At 43.0% G+C, this 22,809-nt stretch overlaps 1 protein-coding gene across 3 annotated transcripts in view; it reads left to right on the forward strand.

The window, feature by feature from the left end:
* ARHGAP35 (Rho GTPase activating protein 35) overlaps positions 1–22,809 on the forward strand; it is a 127,772-nt gene that overhangs the window by 23,180 nt on the left and 81,783 nt on the right. The gene's annotated exons all lie outside the window — the stretch shown is intronic.

Here is a 22,809-nt window from a genome sequence, read left to right on the forward strand (position 1 = left end):
TATATATATATATATATATATATATATATATATGTATATGTATAAGTATATGTGTGTATGTGTGTATATATACACACACACACACACACACACAGACACACACATACACCATATTTTCTTTATGGATTCATCAGCTGATGGACATCTGGGCTTTTTTCATAATTTGACTATTGTTGATGGTGCTGCTATAAACACTGGGGTGCATGTGCCCCTTTGAATCAGCATTTTTGTATCCTTTGGGTAAATACCTAGTAGTGCAATTGCTGGGTCGTAGGGTAGTTCTATTTAAAGATTTTATTTTTAAGTACTCTCTACACCCAACGTGATGCTCTGAACTCAACCCCGAGATCAAGAGTAATATGCTCCAGATGAGCCATCCAGGCGCCCTGGATTGGACTTTCTGAACATGTAATAGTGGTGTTGATGAGCATCTACCATGTACCAGGTACTAGGCTGGGTCCTGAGAACAACCAGACAAGACCCTCTGCTTTTATTCTAGTGGAATGTATTGAGTGGGATGTTAGTCCCTTCACCAGCATTACAATTCTGGGATCTGGATAGTGGGAACCAGCCTCTGCTCTGGGGGTTGTTGTGAAGATTAAATGAGAAAGCACTTTGAAGATTACGAAGTACTCTTCTCTTATTTATTATGAGTGCTGTCCCCACCCTGCCTTTGACCTATAATTTAAGCAGATTAAAAATGTTTAAAATGTGTGCCAAGGTCACTGCCAGCATTTTTACATTATCTAGTCCCCAGTGAGGTCTTCGTATCATATCGTAAGTAAATTAGCCTAGGAAGATTGCGTGGAAGCTTTTTGCACCAATAGGAGTATGATCCCAGGGTTTAGGTAGATTTAGGGACTTAATTCCATCCATTATAAGTGAATCCCTTAAACAAGATTGGGATATAGATTTGTAATACCGTCTTCACTAACTGAGAATGTATTTGAGAAGAGCACGTTTACTTACAAGTATTTTTGAAGTGTTTCTGTATCGGGTTTATTTCTGCCTTTCTGCTGAGTTCTTTCCATTTTTAAAAAAGATTTCAGTCTGGGGACACCTGAGTGGCTCAGTCCATAGGGCATTGAACTCTCGATTTCGGCTCAGGTCACGATCTCATGGTTTGAGTTTTGAGCCCCTCATTGGGCTCCATGCTGGTGGTGCAGAGCCTGCTTGTGACTCTCTCCCCCTCTCCCTCTTTCTTTGCCCCTTCAGTGCATGTGCTCGCTCTCTCTCACTCACTCTCTCTCTCTCTCACTCTATCTCTCTCTCTCAAAATAAACTTAAAAGAAGATTTCAGACTGACTCTTAAATTCTTACATACAGTTTCACATTGGCGAAGACTGCATATTGGGAAAAACCAAACTTCTCTCCTGATTGGGGCTTTTTTTTTTTTTTTTTTTTTACCATAAATTCAGGATGCAGTTGTTTTCCAAGTGCTTCCATTTTGTGATTAGGCTTAGTATTTTTATTTTTTATAATCTTTAATCTTATCTTTTAAGTAAGCTCAACATGGGGCTTGAACTTACAACCCCACGATCAAGAGTCGCATATTCTACTGTCTGAGCCAGCCAGGCATCCCAGGGTGAATATTTTTAGATACAACTCCCTTGCCCTTAAGTTTGTCCCCAGCACCCTCAAAACAAAGAGTAAGTGATGTAATTAGGATGCAATCTGTTGCCTGTGGATTTCAAGGGAAATTATTTCCACGCAGCTCAGAAGCTTATGGACAAAGTCAAGCTTCCATTTATTTATTTATTTATTTGTTTATTAAAAAAATTTTTTTTTAATTTCTTTTGTTTATTTATTTTTGAGACAGTGTGAGCAGGGAAGGGGTAGAGAGAAAGGGAGACACAGAATCCAAAGTAGGCTCTAGGCTCTGAGCTGTCAGCACAGAGCTTGACATGGGGCTCAGACTCACGAACCGTGAGACCATGACCTGAGCTGAAGTTGGCCACTTAACTGACTGAGCCACCCAGGTGCCCCCTATTTATTTAAAAATTTTAAAAATATTTTTATTTATTTTTGAGAGAAAGAGAGAGAGAGAGAGAGAGAGAGAGAGAGAGAGCGAATGAGATGGGGAGGGGCAGAGAGAGGGAGACACAGAATCAGAAGCAGGTTCCAGGCTCTGAGCTATTAGCACAGAGCCTGACGCAGGGCTCGAACTCATGAACTGCGAATTCATGACCTGAGCTGAAGTCAGACACTTAACCGACTGAGCCACCCAGGCACCCCTCAAGCTTCCTTGTAGATTGGGCGAATTTATCAAAAATGACCTGATGAAGTGAGATTCTTACCTTGAGGTTAGAGATTTTGAGTGTGAAACAGTGATGTGAAATTTCTAAAGCAGCTTTGACCTATGAATAAAATGTTACTTCTAATTGTCTTTGAGCCGTTTTAATTTTTTCTTTGAAACTTGAAATGGAATTGACGTTGTGTACACTGTGTCCGGGTGTTTTTCACCTTTAGGGAAAGGAAAGACACGGGTCTTTTCCCATTGTCTGCTGTGTCACGTTTTACTCTGCTGTTTTGTGAGTTCTTGAGACGGAGATAAAAGAGGTGGATTCTCCTACCCACGGAATTTTAGTAGAGGTGTTTTCATTTTTTACATTTGAGGTTGGTTTTCTTCCCGGAGTGTTTAATTTTATGATTGTCCTTAGGAGGAGCTGCCCCTCACAGGATGTATAGCAACATTGCTGTCTGATCAGTATGAAAGAGGTCATTTTTCTGGAGCGTTGAAAGAGGATCTCCAGAATCACGAGGTCACATAATGACTTCCTTGGTGATTTTTCAGGTGTACTTTCTATGTGAGTAGAAATGTGTTTTTGCAGTGGGATGAGAGAAAAAAAATGAAATTAAATTTAAGGGCAGAAACTTAGAACATCTCCCTTCCATGGTTTTAGAAATGAAGAAAGGCTCAAGCTAGTGTTTTCTCACAATTTAAAAATACTGAGCTCAGACAACTGAAATGATACTGATTCTCAGTGGCAAATTATACTGAAGTTTAAAGACAGCCATGTTCCATTAAGTGACGTTTTGGAGGTGGTCTTTGTGTTTAAAACTATGGCAGATGTTATGGGGTGCTGGGGTGGCTCAGTCTGTTGAGCATCCAACTCTGGCTCAGGTCATGATCTCACAGTTTGTGAGTTTGAGCCCCGCGTCGGGCTCTGTGCTGTCATCTTGAAGCCTGGAGCCCGCTTCGGATTCTGTGTCTCTCTCTCTGCCTTTCCCTGCTCGTTCTCTGTCTCTCTAAGATAAATTAAAAAACAGTGAAAACAAACAAACTATGGCAGACATTCTGTTTCTTTTGTGAGTCTTGGGTGACGTCATCATTTCCATTGAGGAGACAGCATATTGAATCCTTCTCTACTTGGGTGAGGGGTGTAGTCTCCAGGTCTCGGTGTTCTTATCTAAGGAAGGGAGGAAATACCTGTCATTCCCAGGTGCGTTTAAGAAATTGTAAGGCAAGGTATGTAATAGTACTTTGAGCAGCATGAGGCACTCACACACATTACTGTGGGGAGTATATTATTCCGGTTTTGCTTCTAGGTAGAGAGGAGCCTGCCCCCCTCACAGTGGAGAGCTCTGCTAACAGAGCAAATGGATTCTAGCAATAGGTAGCTTTGATTTTTCTTCAGGAGGCTCAACCTGCACAGCTGTTCTTGTCCATTCTGGCTCAGCAGCCGTGCAGTGTTGGGGTTCAGCCAGGTGTGCCAGCTTCAGAAGCAGGGTAAGCGTCACATGAAGCTGGGTGGTCTAGAATGAGTTACTTTCCCTCTCTGAGCCTGTTTTCTCATCTGGAAAATGGGGGTTTAACAGTACCTGCCTCACTGGATTATTGTGAAAAATGAAATGAAAGCACATGCATATAGTTTATTTGATGCTGTGCCTGGCTTGAGAGTATTTGATGGTATTTTTTTAATAGTTTTTTTTTAAAGTTATTTATTTATTTATTTAAAAAAAATTTTTTTAGTGTTTATTTATTTTTGAGACAGAGAGAGAGAGCATGAACGGGGGAGGGTCAGAGAGAGAGGGAGACACAGAATCAGAAGCAGGCTCCAGGCTCTGAGCTGTCAGCACAGAGCCTGACGCGGGGCTCGAACTCACGGACCGCGAGATCGTGACCTGAGCCGAAGTCGGACGCTTAACCGACTGAGCCACCCAGGCGCCCCAGTTTTTTATTTATTTTGAGAGACACAGAGAAAGAGTGTGAATGAGGGAGGGGAGAGAGAGAAGGAGAAAGATCATTCCCAAGCAGGCTCCACGCCGTCAGCATGGAGTCCATCTCAGGGCTCTATCTCACAAACCGCAAGACCATGACCTGAGCCAAACTCCTAATTGACTGAGCTCTCCAGGCGTCCCAGTATTTGCTGGTATTACTTGTACAAAAGAGAGACAGATGACAAGCCAGGCACCTGGGTGGCTCAGTCAGTTAAGTGTCTGACTTCGGCCCGGGTCATGATCTCATGGTTCATGAGTTCAAGCCCCATGTAGGGCTCTGTGCTGACAGTTCAGAGCCTGGAGCCTGCTTTGGATTCTGTGTCTCCCTCTCTGTCTGCCCCTCCCTGCTCGCGCTCTGTCTCTCTGTCTCTCAAAAATAAATGTTTATTTTTCGAGATAGAGACAGAGCGTGAGCTGGGGAGGGGCAGAGAGAGAGGGAAACACAGAGTCTGAAGCAGGCTCCAGGCTCCCAGTCGTCAGCACAGAGCCCGACGTGGGGCTCAAACTCACAAACTTTGAGATCATGACCTGAGCCTAAGTTGGACCCTTAACTGAGCTAACTGACTGAGTCACCCAGGTGCCCGGAGATTTGTTTTCAAGTTGATTTTAGAACTGGACTATTTGCTTGGACTTCATCCCCCAATCTCCGTGAATTCCAAAGCTTTGTAACAGTCATCAGTCAGACACCACTTACCTAAGAAGTACTTCCTGTGTGTGAGGTTCTGGAGAAACAGAAAGAAACACTTGGAAGGATTCTCTGTATTCCACAGAAACTCGGTTAGTCAAAGAGAGATGCAATATTGACTTCTTTTAAAAAACATACAACTAGGGGCGCCTGGGTGGCTCAGTCGATTAAGCATCTGATTTCGGCTCAGGTCACGATCTCGCGGTTCATGAGTTTGAGCGCCACGTGGGGCTCTGTGCTGACAGCTCAAGCCTGGAGCCTGCTTCGGATTCTGTGTCTCCCCCTCTCTCTGCCCCTCCCGTGCTCATGCTCTGTCTCTCTCTCTCAATAATAAATAAACGTTTAAAAAACAAAAGAATTAAAAAACATACAACGAAACTATACTGTAAATGTTTGGCTAAATGTACAGCTAAGCTAGCATCTTAATCTTTAGAACTCAAAAAGTACATTGTAATATACCTAAGGAGACATTTTCTAGGATTTCATTCTATGGGATTTTTAAAAATTGGTAGTCATCTTTGGCCAGTTTATATTTCATTTTCCATCTTTGTTGATGCCGCTGTTTTTATTTCCTCGTCATCTGCCGTTCTATCAGTTATTGTCCAGTCAGGAAAGTGGAAACTCCACTCTAGCTGTGTCAAGCAGAGAGGGATTTAAATGCGAGAGATCCGTTCCAGAGGTGTTGGAAGGCCTGGAGGAGCAAAATGAGGAAAAGATGGTGTGTGGAGAGAAGCAAAAGGGAGACAGGGGGTCGTTACCCAAAGATGAGGAAGCTAGCTGCCTTTGGGCTGGAACCTCCGACTGGAGAGCAGCTGCCGGAGCTCTTCTGCCGCAGCTCAGCAGGAAGCCAAGAGCCAGCACCCGGCTGAGGATGCGGAGCCTGTGCTGTGTGCCGTTGTCTGCAGCCCCCCACAGTTGCTTGCTGCTGCAGACAGACCAGAAGCAGGAAGAGTGTTGGCTCCCTCTTCCTGACATCCAGTCTCCCGCTTTTGGCAGAACCTACCTGGAAGCCAGCTGGGAAAGGGGTCTGGGAAATGTGGTTTGCGGGCTTTCAGTTCTGGTGATGCAGAGAAAAGCACAGAAAGCGCAAGTGTGGCCGAATGAATGCTGTGACTGCTTGGGGATGATGAATATGTCATAATGGAGACGGGAAGAGGAGGCAGTATTTTAAACCGATAGCATTCAGAAAGGGGAGAGGTGTAATGGGATTCCAGATAAGGGGTCCAGCCTGTGTGGAGGTTTGGAAGCAGGAATGTACAAGGCATTTTCAGGGAACAGTTTATCTGGAGTGTGGAGTTCTTGTTGAAGGATAGTTGGAAGAGGCTGGAAAGGTAGATTGGAGTCAAATTGGGGTGGAGATGTGACAAAGACTATTAAAATTAACACGGAGCACAGTACACAGTGCTTTGGCCTGGGAGAGACCAGTGAGGAAACTGCCCTTAGTCCAGGCTTTGTGATGCAAAGGGCACGGTGAAGGCCATGATAGTGGAGTTGGGGGGGAACAATCCATCCGATCAGCTTTTTGACTGGCATAGCTGGCAGTGGGCTGGGGCAGGCCACTGGAGTCAATAACGAATTCTGGTTTTCTGCATCATTTGAATGTCTTGATTACTTTATATCTTTGAAGGTTCTTGCTCTTTCTTTTTATGCTTTTACCTCTTCCTGGGATGATTCCTTGGTAAGACTCGTTGTTGTTATTAGGATATCTCTTTAAGTGGCACTAAATTCACTCTAATCATAAACCGTGTATTTGAAGTCTTTGTAACTTCTGCAGGCACCTTTGATAACTTGAGGTAACACTTTTATTACTTGGGTACACCTTTTTGGCTTTTTTCTGGTTTGTTTATTGTTTTGGTTTGGTTTGTGGGTTTTGTGGGGTTTTCTTCTTTTTTCTTTAGAAACTGATTCACTTGGGGCACCTGAGTGGCTCAGTTGGTTGAGTGTCCGACTTTGGCTCAGGTCATGATCTTGCAGTTTGTGACTTCGAGCCCCACATTAGGCTCGCTGCTGTCAGCCTGTGGGCGCAAAGCCCGCTTCAGATTGTCTGTCCTCCGCTCTCGCTGACCCTCCCCTGCTTGCATTCTCTCAAAGATAAATATTAAAAAAAAAAAAAAAAAGAAACTGATTCACTTATCCCATTTATTTAGCAGGTAATTACTGAGCCAGGCATTATGTTCAGTGCTGAGGTTGGATGGAGAGCAGAATAGATAAGACAATAGAGGGGCACCTGGGTGGCTCAGTTGGTTATGCATCCAATTTCAGCTCAGGTCATGATCTCACGGTTGGTGAGTTCGAGCCCTGCATCGGGTTCTGCATTGACAGTGCAGAGCCTGCTTCAAATCCTCTCTCTTCCTCTCTTTCTGCCCCTCCTCAGCTGGTGTACTCTCTCTCTCAAAAATAAATAAACATTAAGAAAAAAAAGATAAGACATTAGATCCCCATCTTGGAGTTAACAATTTAACAAGAAACATGTGAAAAGAAAACTATTACCCGTCCCTAGAGCCTTTGCAGTTAGGTTTACTCTGCCTGGAACGGTCCTTCCAGAGCCCACATTATTTAACTGCCTCACTTTTTTGTTTTCTGATTCTGTTTCCCCTTGGTAGAGTGTGAGCAAGGATCTTTGTCTCTTTTGTTCATTGCTGTATCCCCAGTGTGTAGGACAGTGCCTGGCACAATTGTAGGTAATTTATAAAAATACTTCAGTAATTTTTTGTTGAATGGTTGAATGAGAATAAATAAGTGGGGCATCCAGGGAACTGGAGGAAGGCCACAGTAGCTAGAGTCTAGTGAGAAAAAGGTACAGTGGTGGAGATGAGATCACATTTGGGGATGTGTAAGAATTTGAGGTTTTAGTAGAAGGGCAGAGAGGCTCGGAGGGGTTGTAAGCAGAGGATTGACAAGATCAGAGATGTACTTCAAAAAGGTCATTTGCTGTTCTACAGAGTGTGGTTTGCAGAAAGCAAGAGCAGATGTGGGAAGGAACACTTGAGGCTGTGGGGATCCAGGTGATCTAGCTTCCCTGGCAGCACATAGATTTCTCTCTCTCAGCTGTTGAGTTTGAGTGTACATTCCAGCGGTAGGGATTGATCGTTATCAGTCTGATTATAATTGTGTGCACTTAGGTTGTCATTAGCCCCAAGAGACCTACCTGTCTCCTTGAAGAACATTATTGTCCAATGATCCTGCTGACGGATGAAAGCTGTCAAGATAGCTTGGCTCCGAGATGCCATTTAACTAGTTTCTATCTGTGTGTGCCTCCCCCGCCCTCCCCACCTGCAAGATTTAATGACCTAGTTAGAGAGAAAGGCCAGGTCTCTTGGCTACTCTCCAAATGTTCTACCACTAAAATGCTAATGTTACCTTTCTCAGAATTCTTCTGAATCATTTGCTGGCACCGTAAGTGCCAGGGTTTTTAAACTCTGATTTTGCCACTTTTCAGACTGTTTGCGCTAGTACTTTTCACTGTAGGCACTTGAGTTGCTTTGGTAACTTGAAGAAGGCCTTTTCACTTGCCTTTGCTTTTCAAAATGGGAGTAGCCTGTGACAGGAATGTTTCTGCCTCTTGACATGTTAGTTGGCATAGTTGGAGAGGCAGCCCTTAATAAAGGTCACTTTGGAAGAATATTAGTTGGTTACTTACCATTCTTGGCATTCTTGTAGAATGATACAGGTTTATGGCCTTTTTATTAAGTTCTTAAAATTGAATGGTCTTTAATTAGCAGCAAGCATATATAAAACTTAGTGACTCCAGACAACACTGGCCTTACTGTATTGGATTATAGAGTGAGGCTTGCGCTCATAGGAATATGGGTTTTGGAGGGGGGATGGAGAAGGGGCGTGAGAAGGCTATATTGAACACATTCCAGCTCTGTCCGTGCCATCTGCTCATTGCAACCTTAACAGTGTGGAATGTGGACGTACAGCTTTCAAGCTCAGTTGCCTTTTGATTGCTCCTGACTAGGCTTTTAGTGCTCATGATTTAACTGGTTGAGTTGGGCTTTCTGTTACATAGTCAATATGGAAAATGGAGTCAGTAGCCCAGTTTTGAACTCAGTTTTTGAACTTTTGTAACACTTGACAAGCCACGATGCATAGATTGTAATTGCTGTCTTTGCAACGGCCCACTCCAATAAGACAGTGGAGGAATATATAAGTTCAAGGACTGACAAGTTAACACGAAACAAGCCCACCCTTTCCAAGAAGAAGAAGAAGAAGAAGAAGAAGAAGAAGAAGAAGAAGAAGAAAAGAAAAGAAACAACAGTGAGAGAAACCCCACCTTACTGTGTATGATTCTTCACTGGGCAAAAGGGCTCAGGCAGGTGGGGATCATCTCTTCATCCAAGTGTACCCTGGAATGTCCTTGCTGGAGAAGACTGAAAGAGGGGTTGGTGTTTTGGATAGGGCACTTTGGTGCAGATAAGTTATAGAAGTTTATTTACATGCTGACACCTGCACTCTTGAGGGGGTTTGATTGCCAGAGGGATTGTCCTTTTAGGGACAGCAAAATTAAACCCCTTTATGGGCTCTCTTACACAGCGGCTCCTCTGAGCAGAAAGTCAAAATAGCGGATGCAGGAGCAGGGGAGCGGTCCAAGGAGTTGGGGAGATGTGTGCAGAAGTGAAGGAGCTGAGTTGAATCATGTTTGTTCATCACCAAATCTCCTCTTCCTCCTGCAGACCGTAGTAGTCACATTAGCCATGAGATAACAATTTTCATTTAAGATTTTAACATAGTCGATGCTGTGGGTAGTCAAAATCAGTCTGTTGATAAGGTTTTATAACGGTGGTGTACTTTCCTATTCCATTCTTTCTAATGTGAGTTAGAAATCAGCAGTAGCTATTTGTTGTACTTTGATTTTAAGACTTTACAAAGAATGTACCTGCAATATGTTCTTAGGATCATGTGTAACCTGGAGACTGGAAATTGAGGTCACTAGACCCTCAGTGGGTTTATGTCGGGAAGAAATAGGGCAGGCATTCTATGCATATATAACTGAGAAGGGTATGCTGTTACCCAAAGTGAGTGTATTTTTGAGAATTTTAACTCAGACCTGGTTTCCTGAACAGCAGCCAAACACATGAGGTCAAGGTGATTTCCTCTAGTAGGACAGCTGTCATGGAAGGGTAGGCTGGACCTGTTTTCCTTCTTAAGTCTGAGGGCTGAAGTAGTGATAAGAGGTGACTCATTGATCTTCATGAAAATTACTGGCTGAGGACTTTCAAGGAATGGTGGTTGATAAGGAGGAACTAGTTACTATTCTGGTCTGTTATCTAAGGGAAAATCATGTAGCTAGCATTTTTTTAGAAAATGCCATTTAGTAAGTTGCTTACATGATCACAAGTGTTTTCTTAGTTATTTTTGGACTCCCCAACAGGACGTGTTTTATAGTTTGAAATTTATCTTGAAGTAATGGGTGGTAGGTAGGTACTGTACAGAACACGTAGCAGAACCTGGTGAAAATACACACGTGGTGAAGGGCGGAGATAGTAGCTGTAATACGTGGTAACTGGCCAAATGTCACTCCTTTTTGCCCCCTTTCCCTTTTGATTTTATGATCTTCATTACTCTTACCATCTCACGGCAGAGAGAGGGGTGTGTGGAAACCACTCTGGGGTGGGAGCTGGAGGTGGGAGAGAGGCCCTGCTTAGTTAGAGCACAGGTCTGACAGCGGCTCATGTGACCTACTTCCTTTCTCCTCCTCAGCTTCCGCATCTGTTACCTGAAGGAGTTGGCTGTCATTTCCCCAGCTCTGCCTTCCAGGGGCTTTTCATTTGGAGAAACAGATCGGTTCATCTAGAAGTCCTTTTAAATTTGTTAATCCCAAGAAGAATCCTAGGAATTTTTTGCACAGTGGCCAGTTTTCTTCAGATTTTGCTTCTTATTTATCTGCCCTCTCCCTTTGGCAGACTCCCTTGACAGTGAGACACAGGGTCATTGGTTTAAGTATGGGAAGGAAATTATGGCCTTGAGCACAGTCAGAAAGAATCTGGCTCTCAGGCGCTTCCTGTGAGCCACCGCTAAATTACAAAGACTGGGCCCTGACAAGGCTTTTCAAAGGGGCATCTTACACCACCACTGTGTCAGCGTTTCCATCGTGAGCAGTTGTTTTTCACAGTGCTTATTATGACCAGGTTCGAAGTGGCCTTTACACGGGAAGCATTTACCCACTGGGTGAGGGTAAAACAGCAGACAGATTTGGAGGGAGGATGAGAGTGTACGGATTGCTCTCAGAATTCCCCTCTTCGACCCAGACCTGACCACGCAGTTCTTGTCCAGCATCCTGGGGCTTCCTCGGAATGAAGTCCAGACTCTCCTTAGTGTGACGGTGTCCTCCACGGATCTGCCCCTGACCTCTCCTGCCGTCCATGTCTTAGGCCCTCCACTCAGTTCTCTGGCCGGGACAGCACGATACAGTAGGAAGACAGGACCTGGGGGGCAAAGGAGTGGGGCATTGCCAGAGGAGGCCTGGATTCTGGACGAGTTCCATTTCTAACTGAGTTGTTTCTTTTTCCTTGATCTCAGTAGTCACTAATCGGGATGAGTTTCCTGAATGAGAGGAAGAAAAGAAGGGGTTGGGGGGCTGGATCAGGAGGCTCTTTTTGACTCTCTTGTCTCTTGGCAAAATCTTGGGAATCAGACCACCAAATGTCTGATCATTAAATGGCTTTTCAAACCATGAAGTTGTTTGAGCTTTTAAAAAAACCCATAGAGAGGGGCATCGGGGTGGCCCAGTTGGTTAAGCATCCATCTTTGGCTCAGGTCATGATCTCACGGTTTGTGAGTTTGAGCTCTGCATCGGGGCTCCATGCTGACAGTGCAGAGGCTGCTTGGGACTCTTTCTCTCCCCCACTCTCTCTGCCCATCCCCCACTCGTGCTTTCTCTGTCAAATAAATAAAAAAAAAATTGTTTAATTATTCTTAAAAAAAAAACCCATAGAACCTTTTTTTTTTTTTTTTTTTTTTTTTTTTTTTTTTTTTTTTTTTTTTTGGAGGGGGGAGGAGCAGAGAGAGAGGGAGACACAGAATTGGAAACAGGCTCCAGGCTCTGAGCCATCAGCCCAGAGCCTGACGCGGGGCTCGAACTCACAGACCGCGAGATCGTGACCTGGCTGAAGTCGGACGCCTAACCGACTGCGCCACCCAGGCGCCCCCCAAAAACCCATAGAACTTTTAAAAAGTTTGTTTTATGGGGGCGTCTGGGGGGCTCAGTCAGTTGAGTGTCTGACTTCAGCTCAGGTCATGATCTCATGGTCCGTGGGTTCGAGCCCCGCGTCGGGCTCTGTGCTGAACAGCTCCGAGCCTGGAGCCTGCTTCAGATTCTGTGTCTCCCTCTCTCTCTGCTCATCCCCCACTTGCACCTCTGTCTCTCTCTCTGTCTCTCAAAAGTAAATAAACATTAAAACAAAATCAAAAACAATTGTTTTACGTGGGATCCCAACATATAAAACAGATCAAATTGAGTTGTTCTGTTTTAAGGCTGGAAGGTCTGTTGTGCCACCCGTTCAGTCTTCTGCACAGCCCTGAAGAACTGCCGGTTACATCCCGGGCTCTCCAGGGCCCTGCTTCTCAACACTTCTCGCTGGCTCCCGTGAGGATTAGAGTCACCTGTTTGACATGATCCCGGGCGGAGGCCTCGTGTAGAAGGGGGCGAGTATTGCAGTGCTTGCTGGTGTTGGTTGAGCACAGGGTTGTTTCAGTACAGGGCCGGCTCGACCTGCTAGCCGTGTGAGGTGCCCGTGCCACTTCACTTCTCTGATTGTGTGCTTTTACAGAAGTGGACAGAGAAGCGTGTAAAGCCTGCACAGTGTGAACAATTGCGAAATGACTTCCCGTGTAAGCAACCCAAGTCAAGGAATAAAACAGAAGCTTCACTTGTACCCTTTTCCCACCATATCCCCTTTCCTAGCCTCAAAGTAGGGACCTGAAGTACGCTTTTCAGATATTGAGGTGATAAATACTTGAACAGGAAATAATGTTTTCCGTAATAACTTTTTGTTAATAGTGCCAACGTGTAACATCGTTTCATTCAGAAAATCCAGTTTGCTTTACACGTATTAACTCAAATATTCATCTCTTCTAGAAGACAGGGATACACACCTCAATGTAGCAGATCTTCAAATATGATTAATTGAGCTTAGGACACAATTTTGGGCTGATTCCAGGCCCTTTTGCATGTTTTTTCTTGCACGTGTTAATTCTTTTCATCTCTCTCAGACATCTGTTTTTAGCTTCATTTGAAATAAGGCAAATGTGTAAGTAAATGTGGAGACCGGCAAGTAGAAAAGTAGAAAAAGTAGACAAGTAGAAAAAAAAGTAGAAAAGATGGATTTTGCTGGTGTGATCCTAAGTTGGTTCTTTAATCTGTGGATCCAAATTGTTCCAAAGGAATGATTCAGATATAGAAGTTGATTCTGTTGCTTCTGTCTCTTTGTGACCCTTGTCCTTATCTTCAGTACAGGTGCTTTAGGTAAAATAAAACCATTCTTTTTTTAAAAGTTTATGCATGTGGCCTGGCTTTTATTACTTACAGTAGCCTGTTTTACGACTGACAATTTATAGAACAATTCAAACAAGGAGTGAAGAATAATTAGAAATAATGGGCTGAAATCCTCACGTCCTCTTAGAATGCCATCAGGGGAATAGAATAACAAGGCTTACTGTTGGACTTGAAAATAAGCTGACCTGTTTTCCCCCATTTGACAGAAATGCCTGTTTCTGTAGCACTGTCCTCTGTTGGCAAGGCACATTTGGCTGGATGGTGCCCCCATTCTCACACATTCAGAGAAATGTTTATGGAGAGGATCATTTACAAAATTTTTCTAGTTTAAAACAAAAACAAAAACACTGGAATAGATTAAATCGTAAGTGCTCAGAAGCAACTGCTGAAATAATAATACAGGTTTTCTTGACCATTTCAAAAAGTGTAGAATTGATCTGAATACCAGGAAATTCAAAGGTAAGACTTGGCTGTGTTTTTGTTCCTTGGTTTCCTAAGAATCTCAGCTCAGTGCATTTAATGGTAAGTAGGCTGTGATCCTAAGACTTATTGGACTGCATTGGCCTTGGTTTTGAGTTTCCTTTGGCTTGGAATATTTTTACAGCTTATCGAGAAATCCTGTTTTGTTGTTGTTGTTGTTGTTCTTGGTATAGGTAACCCAGGGAAATCCTGCTGCATCAGTGAAAAAGATTTCTCAGCCTTTGGTTTTGTCTTTGTTTATAGTTGCTTTGATCAGATAGCTTGATTAGAACTCTAGAGCTACCTGGTAGAAACCTGCTGAGGATAAAGTTTAAGGAAGTGCTTCTGCTGAAAGCAGCCCCTTTCATTCATCAGGGGAAGTTGATTTCATCCTGTGAATAGTTTGCCTTAGAAATTTTATTTCTTTGGGACCTGCGCATAGAGTTCTGCACACCTCAGAGCCTGAGAACTGTGTCAGGGTGAAAAATGGGCTGGTTGATTTCTTCAGTGCGGGCTGGCGAGGATGGTAAGATAGTGGCATAGTTTTTTTACCCTGGAATTCAGATTTGATTTGATGTGATATATATGTATATTTTTTAAAGTAATCTCTACACCCAACGCGGGGCTCAAACTCAACAACCTCAACGTGATCGAGGGTCACGTGCTCTGCCGACTGAGTTAGTCAGGTGCCCCTACCCTGGAATTTAGAGGTAACTTTCTTTACTAGGGCTTGGGGAGAAAATGAATCGAGAGGAGCAGGAAGAGACATTTGTCAAAATTACAAATGGAATGGAAGAGAATCTTTCATAGCTGCTCTTTTAAAAATTAACTTTAGGCCACATTGTTTTACAAACAGACATCTAAGATACCAGTGCTTTAAAACTGCTTTTGGTTTTTCTCACTGGGCCCTCTGGAGAGTGCTGTCCATTGAGTTTGCATAGGGCATAGTGAGAGCTGAATGCCGGTACATACCCAGTGTCCAAGAATAGCCCGTCTGTTGCATGAGATTACATGTTTCAAGACCAGATGGTTAAACACTTAAATCAGTCTTTCCAAAGATCCAGATGACCCATTTCAGAGATTTCCTGTAGCCAGAGCCCTGGGGATGTAGTGAGATTCCGTGGTTATGAGGAAATCCTCCCTCCTACATTAAACAGAAGTAGGTGTGTGTAGCCTGTAGTAGTGGGGCAACCTCCAGTACTCTTCTGGGCAAATATTTCCTCTTTGCTGCCTTTGTAAATCTATATTTTCTGCCCCCTTCCCCATTTTATTATTTTAATTTGCGTTAAACTGAATAGAAATAGAATTTGCCATATTCAAATGGAGCTTTCTTTCAAGTTAGGAGATCAGCTCCTTAGACTGATCAACTCCTTAGACGGTGTTAGTTTGTCAGACGAGGAGTTTAAAGTAGTAGTGTTCCCAATAATAAATAACGTTGGTGGGATCAAAGATTGTCATATTGGATTCTCACAAGTTAAAATAGTCTGTTCGTGGAGCGCCTGGGTGGCGCAGTCGGTTAAGCGTCCGACTTCAGCCAGGTCACGATCTCGCGGTCCGTGAGTTCGAGCCCCGCGTCAGGCTCTAGGCTGACGGCTCGGAGCCTGGAACCTGTTTCTGATTCTGTGTCTCCCTCTCTCTCTGCCCCTCCCCCGTTCATGCTCTGTCTCTCTCTGTCCCAAAAATAAATAAACGTTGAAAAAAAAAAATAGTCTGTTCATAGTCTGAGTCCTTGCTGCCCTTCTCGCTTTCTACCGCCCATGAACACTGTTCCAGTCAGTCTGTCCCAAAACGTGTCCGGTGCTTTTCTGTTTTGGTCACCATTATTCTTGCCCTTTCACGTCTTTAGAACGCCTGGGTCATCCCTGCCAGTCTTTTGTGTACCAATTCAAATTTCACTTCTGCTCTGACCCCTCGAGATCTGAATGATCTCCTCTTCCTCTGGATCCCAGGAAATGGTCTGTGCCCTTTTTTGTCTTGTGGTTAAGTTTTTGTTTTTGTTTTTCTAAGTAAAATATTATATGTGAAGTAAATTAGAAGATTCTCATCAGCAAGGACAGTGCCCCATTTCTTCTTTGTTTCTTCACATTGTCTTAGCTTTCTAAACAAGCGATTTATTTGATTGATTCAGTTCTCAGGTCTAAAGATTAGAGACTATAGAGTAATAGAAAAATGGTTAACCCATCTGAAATATTGTGAAGGAAGGAGGAGAGACTTTAGGTCACTGGGGCCATCAAGTGGCTACCTTTCTCTTTTATTCAGTATCGGAGGCTGTTTTGTGCTTGTTGAGTTTGATGTAGTCATTTCCTACGACACTCTTCATGTGGTAAAGAGATGAGCAGAATTAAGGGTATTGCTTCACATTCCAACAAAACTCAACAGAGGAAACGAAGGCTCCCTCTGTCAGTCAGGCTCATAAAGGTTATAATTCCTATGTATAGCTGAATAACCCTGTCACATCATTTGTGCACATCTCTAACTTTAAGGTTCTGTAAGTTTATCTGGATTTCACAGATAATTGAATTGGTTGAATGAGGACCTTGGACTTCACTTCTCACTTTTCTTCTGTGAGTTATGTAAAGTTTTTAAAGGAAAAACGAAAACCTTCAGAAAAGTCACTCTACATTTATTAATATAAAAATGGAAACCTTTGGGTTTTTAAAGACTATCTTGTTTCTAAATTATTTTATCTTATTTTATCATGATACATATGTACTCTTTTTTTAAATAAACTTTATTTATTTTTTTATTAAAATTTTTTTAATGTTTATTTTTGAGAGAGAGAGAGAGAGAGAGCGCACAAGCGTGAGTGGGGGAGGGGCAGAGAGAAAGGGAGACACAGAATCCAAAGCAGGCTCCAGGCTCTGAGCTGTCAGCACAGAGCCCGACATGGGGCTCCAACTCCCCAACCACGAGATCATGACCCAAGCCAAAGCCCGACGCTTAACCCACTGAGCCGCCCAGGCGCCCCTATATGTATTCCTTAATCCCTATCCCCTATTTCCCCTGTCCCCCACACCCCACTTCCTTTCTGGTAATTTTCAGTTTGTTCTCTAGTTAGAGTCTGTTTCTTGGTTTCTCTCTCTCTTTTTTTTCCTTTGCTCTTTTCTTAAATTCCACATGAGTGAGATCATGTGGTATTTGTCTTTCTCTGACTTATTTCGCTTAGCATTATAGCTCTATCCATGTTGTTGCATATGGAAAATTTCATTCTTTTTTATGACTAAATAATATTCCATTATATGTTTATACCACATCTTCTTTATACATTCATCTATTGATGGACACTTGGGCTGTTTCCATAATTTGGCTATTGTTAATAATGCTGTGATAAACATGGGGTGCATGTATCCCTTGAATTAGTGTTTTTGTGTTTTTCAGTAAGTGTCCAGTAGTATGATTCCTAGATTATAGAGTAGTTCCATTTTTAATTTTTTGAAGAACCTCCATACTGTTTTCCACAGTAGCTATACCAGTTTGCATTCCCACTAACTGTATAAGAGGGTTTCTTTTTCTCCACATCCTTGCTAACACTGGTTTCTTGTGTTTTTGATTTTAGCCATTCTGACAGGTGTGAATTGGTTCTCTCATTGAAAGACCATCTTGTGGGGCACCTGGTGGCTCATTCGGTTGAATGTCTGACTTTGGCTCAGGTCATGATCTCATGGTTCATGGGTTTGAGCCCCATGTTAGGCTCTGTGCTGACAGCTCAGAGCCTGGAGCCTGCTTCAGATTCTCTGTCTCCCTCTCTCTCTCTCTGCCCCTCCCCTGTTCATGTTTTGTGTCTCTCTCTCTCTCTCTCTCTCTCTCTCTCTCTCTCTCTCTCTCTTTCTCTCAAAAATAAATAATTAAAAATTTTTTCTTTAAAAAAAAGACCATCTTGTTTAAGTTTGGTGGTTCAGTAGACCATAGAGTTGTGTTTTCTTCTTACTGGAGCTTTTATATTCCATCCTTCCTGGTTCATTTGGAAAATCTGTTCCTCTAGAAAATTCTCCTTTTGGAGTCTCTCTCACAAGAAAAATGTTTTCCAGTTAGATCCCCCCTTTTGCATTTCCTCTCTCCCATAGATAAGAGTCTTGTATCTACTTAATGCAGATCTTTTAACCAGCTGCTGATGGTATTCATAGCTTTGAAAACTTATTCAGAAATTTAAGGTGGTGAGAAGTATGAGGTTTAGAAAATGCTGTTTGCTTTGTTAGTTACAATGCATATTTCCATTCCCTTCCTCTGTTGGGATTAAGAAAAATTATAGTACCAAGTATTTTACTTCCTTTTTGCTAGCAACTCCCTATGAAATTATTTCTTTAGTTTATTACTGTGTAATGTTATATAACTACCGTATAATATTATAGTATTGTTAGTTTGGTGTGGTATTCTATACGTGGTTGTTTGAAACCAAACGCATCTTCAGAATTTGACTATTCTCAGAGATAGAGACAGTAGTTTTGGTTATGGGTAATAGTGGTGGATCTGTGTCTTAGGGGACATTCCAGATCACAGAGCCCAGAAACATTTCCTCTTGGGGGTAAGACGGGAGGTGGGGGGGACGCATGCTGATGGAGCTGTTGACAGTATGAACTTTAGCAGTCACAGTAATGCTGGATCACAGTGGCATTTCTGTGTCCTTTGAAATGTGTACTATCTTGGGAATGTTGCCACTTCTTGCCCTAAGTTTTGTAGAGGTGTTAAAAAAGAAAACGCCCCCCTACCTTCCAGTTGAGACACTGTTTGGGGAGCTGGTATAGTGGTTAAACAAGTCAAGTAAATAACTCCGGAAGTCTGGTGGCTGGTTCTGAAAGAGCTCTCAGTTGTTTGCGTTATGTTGAAGTGCTGCATATATTTGTAACAAAAACTGAAGATGTTCCTGAAGTATTTTACTTTTTGAAAAAAAATTTTCTTTAACATTTATTCATTTTTGAGATTGAGAGAGGCAGAGCATGAGCAGGAGAGGGTTAGAGAGAGACACACAGAATCTGAAGCAGGCTCCAGGCTCTGAGCTGTCAGCACAGAGTCCGATGCTGGGCTCAAACTCACAGACCGTGAGATCACGGCCTGCGCTGAAGTCGGACGCCCGACGGACTGAGCCACCCAGGTGCCCCTGAAGTATTTTCCTTTTTGAAGGAGTTGACTTGTGGTGTAAAACTACTAAATATTAGGGTTTAGTTTTTCTAATACAACTAGCTGTCTAAAGCTTGAAGATAGAAGTCGTTTCAGTTTAAAGAATACTTTCTCCCCCTCTGCTGTAACTCTTCAGTTTTCAAAGGACTAATATTGGCAAATTATTAGAATGGACATTTGGATTTTGCCGTTTGAGGAGTTGGTGGCCCACTAAGAACACCGGTTCCTATCAGAGGTAAACTAAAGATATTGCAAAGTCTCGGACATGCCCCATCTTCTACTTTCTCTTTCTTTGTGGCCTTAAGATCATTAAAGTTAGTGACTCAGCTAATTTTTTTTAATCCACCTCTTAGAAAAGTTGAACGTGTTTGTGACCAAGCACTTCGAGTTATTTCCTTTAAACCAAGTGTTTGCAGCGTTCTTAGATTTATAGCAGTCTTTGTTTACCGTGTAATTCAGTCCAATTGAGGAACTAGTAAAACTGCATTATCCAGACATCAAAGACAGGCATGTAAGAAGAGTGTGCTTCTACCGGGGAACCTATTCGATTTCTACCAAGGGGAAAGTTACCAGGTGTCCCCAAATTAACCATTCCTTTGCCAGCTGATTCTCATTGTTTGGTAGCTTTTTTAGTGTAGTCAGCAGCATTCTGGGTTTCAAATATGAGTTGCTACGTTCTTGAGAGTCGAGAGTTGTTGCTTTCCGTCTTTGGCGTCCTTCAGATAGCGGAGACGTTGACTTGCATGGGCGGCACAGAATATCATGCGCTGAAGAAACTGACCAAACAAGGTTTGGAGAATACATTTTAGCTTAGTTCAAAGTTGAGCTGCTGTCTCTATTTCTTGAGGTTCAAGAGCAGGTTTGGTGTTTTGTTTTCCTGGGATTTTTGTGAAGAGAGAGCTTATTCGACCCACTTTACAGAGAATAAGGGGGATGATTTGCCAGCTGCGTGCAGCAGTCACTTGAAGTGGGACCCCGTCACCAAGTTGCATTTCAGGATTGATCAAGTAGGTGGCCTTGAGTCCTGCCAGACTCTGGGATGGGGAATTGACGGAGAAGGGCTCTGTGACAGGAGCACCCCTGACTTACACTTTCATCAGCATTCCTATCTGAGGCACTGTCAAACCTGAGTCTTCCGAGAGGTGGAAACAAAATTGTGTATATGTGTACTACAAGTAATAAGCAAAAGCACTGTGATTTCGTATGAATCTTTGCTATTTGGGTATTTCAGAGGATGTATGTAAACATCTTACAATTTTACCTAAGGAAGCAGTTGCCTGGGGAAGTGGAGGATGGGGATCGATCTTTCACATGGATGTCTGCTTGTTTCTGCTGAAATCTGGACCTTGGCTTCTTTAGGAGCATGCCATTAGGTTATCTGGAGGTGATTGCTTATAATCATCGAGATTTCCGTCTTGACAATGGTCAAATCATTTTTACATACCACACGTAGGCACGTTTTGTTTCCACGGAGGGTTTGGCTTTCTCGGTTATCGAGGGAAGATAAGGGATGTTTGGGAAAGGTCTGTGACCTTTTGAGGTTATCATCATAGGGGACAACTTTCCTCTCTCATTCATCACCCCCTCTTCTTAGAATAAAGTATGGTGATGTGACTTCCCGTGGCATCTCTTAGGAGAAGGGCTCACAAAAATATATTCAGGTTGTGGAGATGCTGGGTTCCTACCAGCCATGACCGAGATTCAAAAGAAAATTGTTCTCTTTTTTATTTTATTTTATTTTTTTTTAACGTTTATTTATTTTTGAGACAGAGAGAGACAGAGCATGAACGGGGGAGGGTCAGAGAGAGAGGGAGACACAGAATCTGAAACAGGCTCCGGGCTCTGAGCTGTCAGCACAGAGCCCGATGCGGGGCTCGAACTCATGGACCTCGAGATCGTGACCTGAGCCGAAGTCGGCCGCTTAACCAACCGAGCCACCCAGGCGCCCCTGTTCTCTTTATTTTAAACTGAGTTATCTCAGGAGACTGTTCATTTGGCTACGTGTTCGGCCGTCGCGTGGTCATATTTGCACGTGTGAGTAGACGGCAGTGCAGTATAAGCAGTAGTAGCCAGAAGACCATTTATGTGGAGACAGCCGAGGGCTATGTATTTGATTTCTGTTAACCAGGAGGTTGCTAAAGACATCGTAAGATACTATCATAACGTTTCATTACTTCACCTCTTCCTACTTTAGGTCCTTTAAGGTGCCACCTTTCAGCCACGTTCTGTGGTTCCCCATAGCCTTCGGGAAAGACTGCAGACTCTTTGAAAGAGGTTTAATCTGATTTCTGCTTCTAATGCACCTCACCCATCTGCTCCCCACACACACTTGAGGGGCCGTGCCTTTTTCTGCAGAGACGAGTCTCCGTGTTTCTTTCACCTACTTCAGGTTTCTCCTGAGGTGGAACTTCCTCCAGAAAGGCCTTCCTCAATCAAAACACTGGGTGTAATATGCCCTCATAGTCATTCCCTGACTCATTCCTTCAGTAAATCTTCGTGTCAAGCACCGTGTCGTAGGCTGAGGATACAGAAGTAAACGAGAAGGGGTGGACCTTGTCCTCACAAAGCTTATTCTGTTCTCGTCAGGGAAACCACCCAATATTCACACCTTTTTAAAAATGCTTTTTATTTGGAAACAATCACAAATTTATAGAAAGTTGCAAAAAAATTAAAATGGCACAAAGGAATATCTTATCCAGATTTACCTGTTGTTAACATTTTACCGCATGCGCATTCTTTCTTTCAACGTATATACATATTTTTTTCTGGACCAGTCACACACATTATGGTCTTTTCCCCCCAAATACTTCAGTGTGTATTTTATAAGAGTAGGCCTATTCGCTTACATGGTAGTTACCTTCCTAAATTTACATCGATCAAATACTTCTATGTAATATTCCGTTCAGAGTCCAGTGTTGTTACATGACTTAATAATGTCCTGTATTTCCCATTCTGGTGCAGAATCCATTCTAGGTTCAAACAATTGCATTTAGTTATGATGTCTCTTTAGCTTCTCGATCTAGAATGTTTACATAGCCATTCTTTGTCTTTTATGACATGGATACTTTTTGAGAAGTATAGAGTGTGCACTACATCCCCCCGCCCAACCCCCATAATAGAATCTCGCTCGTTTTTTGTTTATCTGATGTTTCCTTGTGATTCGGTTGAGGGAATACATTCTAGGTCATCACACCGCTTAGTAATGTGTCCTCTTGGGGGTACCACATCTGGAGGCCCATGATGTCCTTCTGTCCCTCTTTGGTGGTGATAATTTTCATTACCCAAAGTGTTAACCCAGGGTACCTGGGTGGCTCAGTTGGTTAAGCGTCCGACTCGCAGTTCATTAGTTCAAGCCCCGCGTCGGATTCTGTGCTGACAGCCCGGAGCCTGGGACCTGCTTCGGATTCTGTGTCTCCCTCTCTCTCTCTGTTCCTCCCCCACTTGCACTCTGTCTCTCTTTCAAAAATAAATAAAGATTAAAAAAATTTTTTTTTAACAAAGTGTTAAGGCAGTTTCTTTACTGTATAATTAGTGGTTTTTGGTACCTCTTCCCTCTGCAGCTGATAAGTAGCATATCAGGAGGTACCTCAGGTCTGTGCAGATATCCTGAGTCTCATCAAAATCTTCCCCCTAGATGGGGTATCAAGTGATGATTCTTGTCTGATCCAGTAGTATGAACTCAGGTTTCTGTTTTTGGCAGTGGGTTATAATCCATTACTGTCTTTAATTATTTTGGTGCTCAAATTGTTTCAGATTTGACCAGTGGGATCCCCTTCAAGTGGGCTCCTGTGTCTGTGAGGTGCCCTGTCATTTTTTCAAGCACTTCCTTTCC

Source organism: Herpailurus yagouaroundi, unplaced genomic scaffold (genome assembly GCF_014898765.1).
Source record: "Herpailurus yagouaroundi ecotype Mexico unplaced genomic scaffold, PumYag 220, whole genome shotgun sequence".
NCBI lineage: Eukaryota > Metazoa > Chordata > Mammalia > Carnivora > Felidae > Herpailurus > Herpailurus yagouaroundi.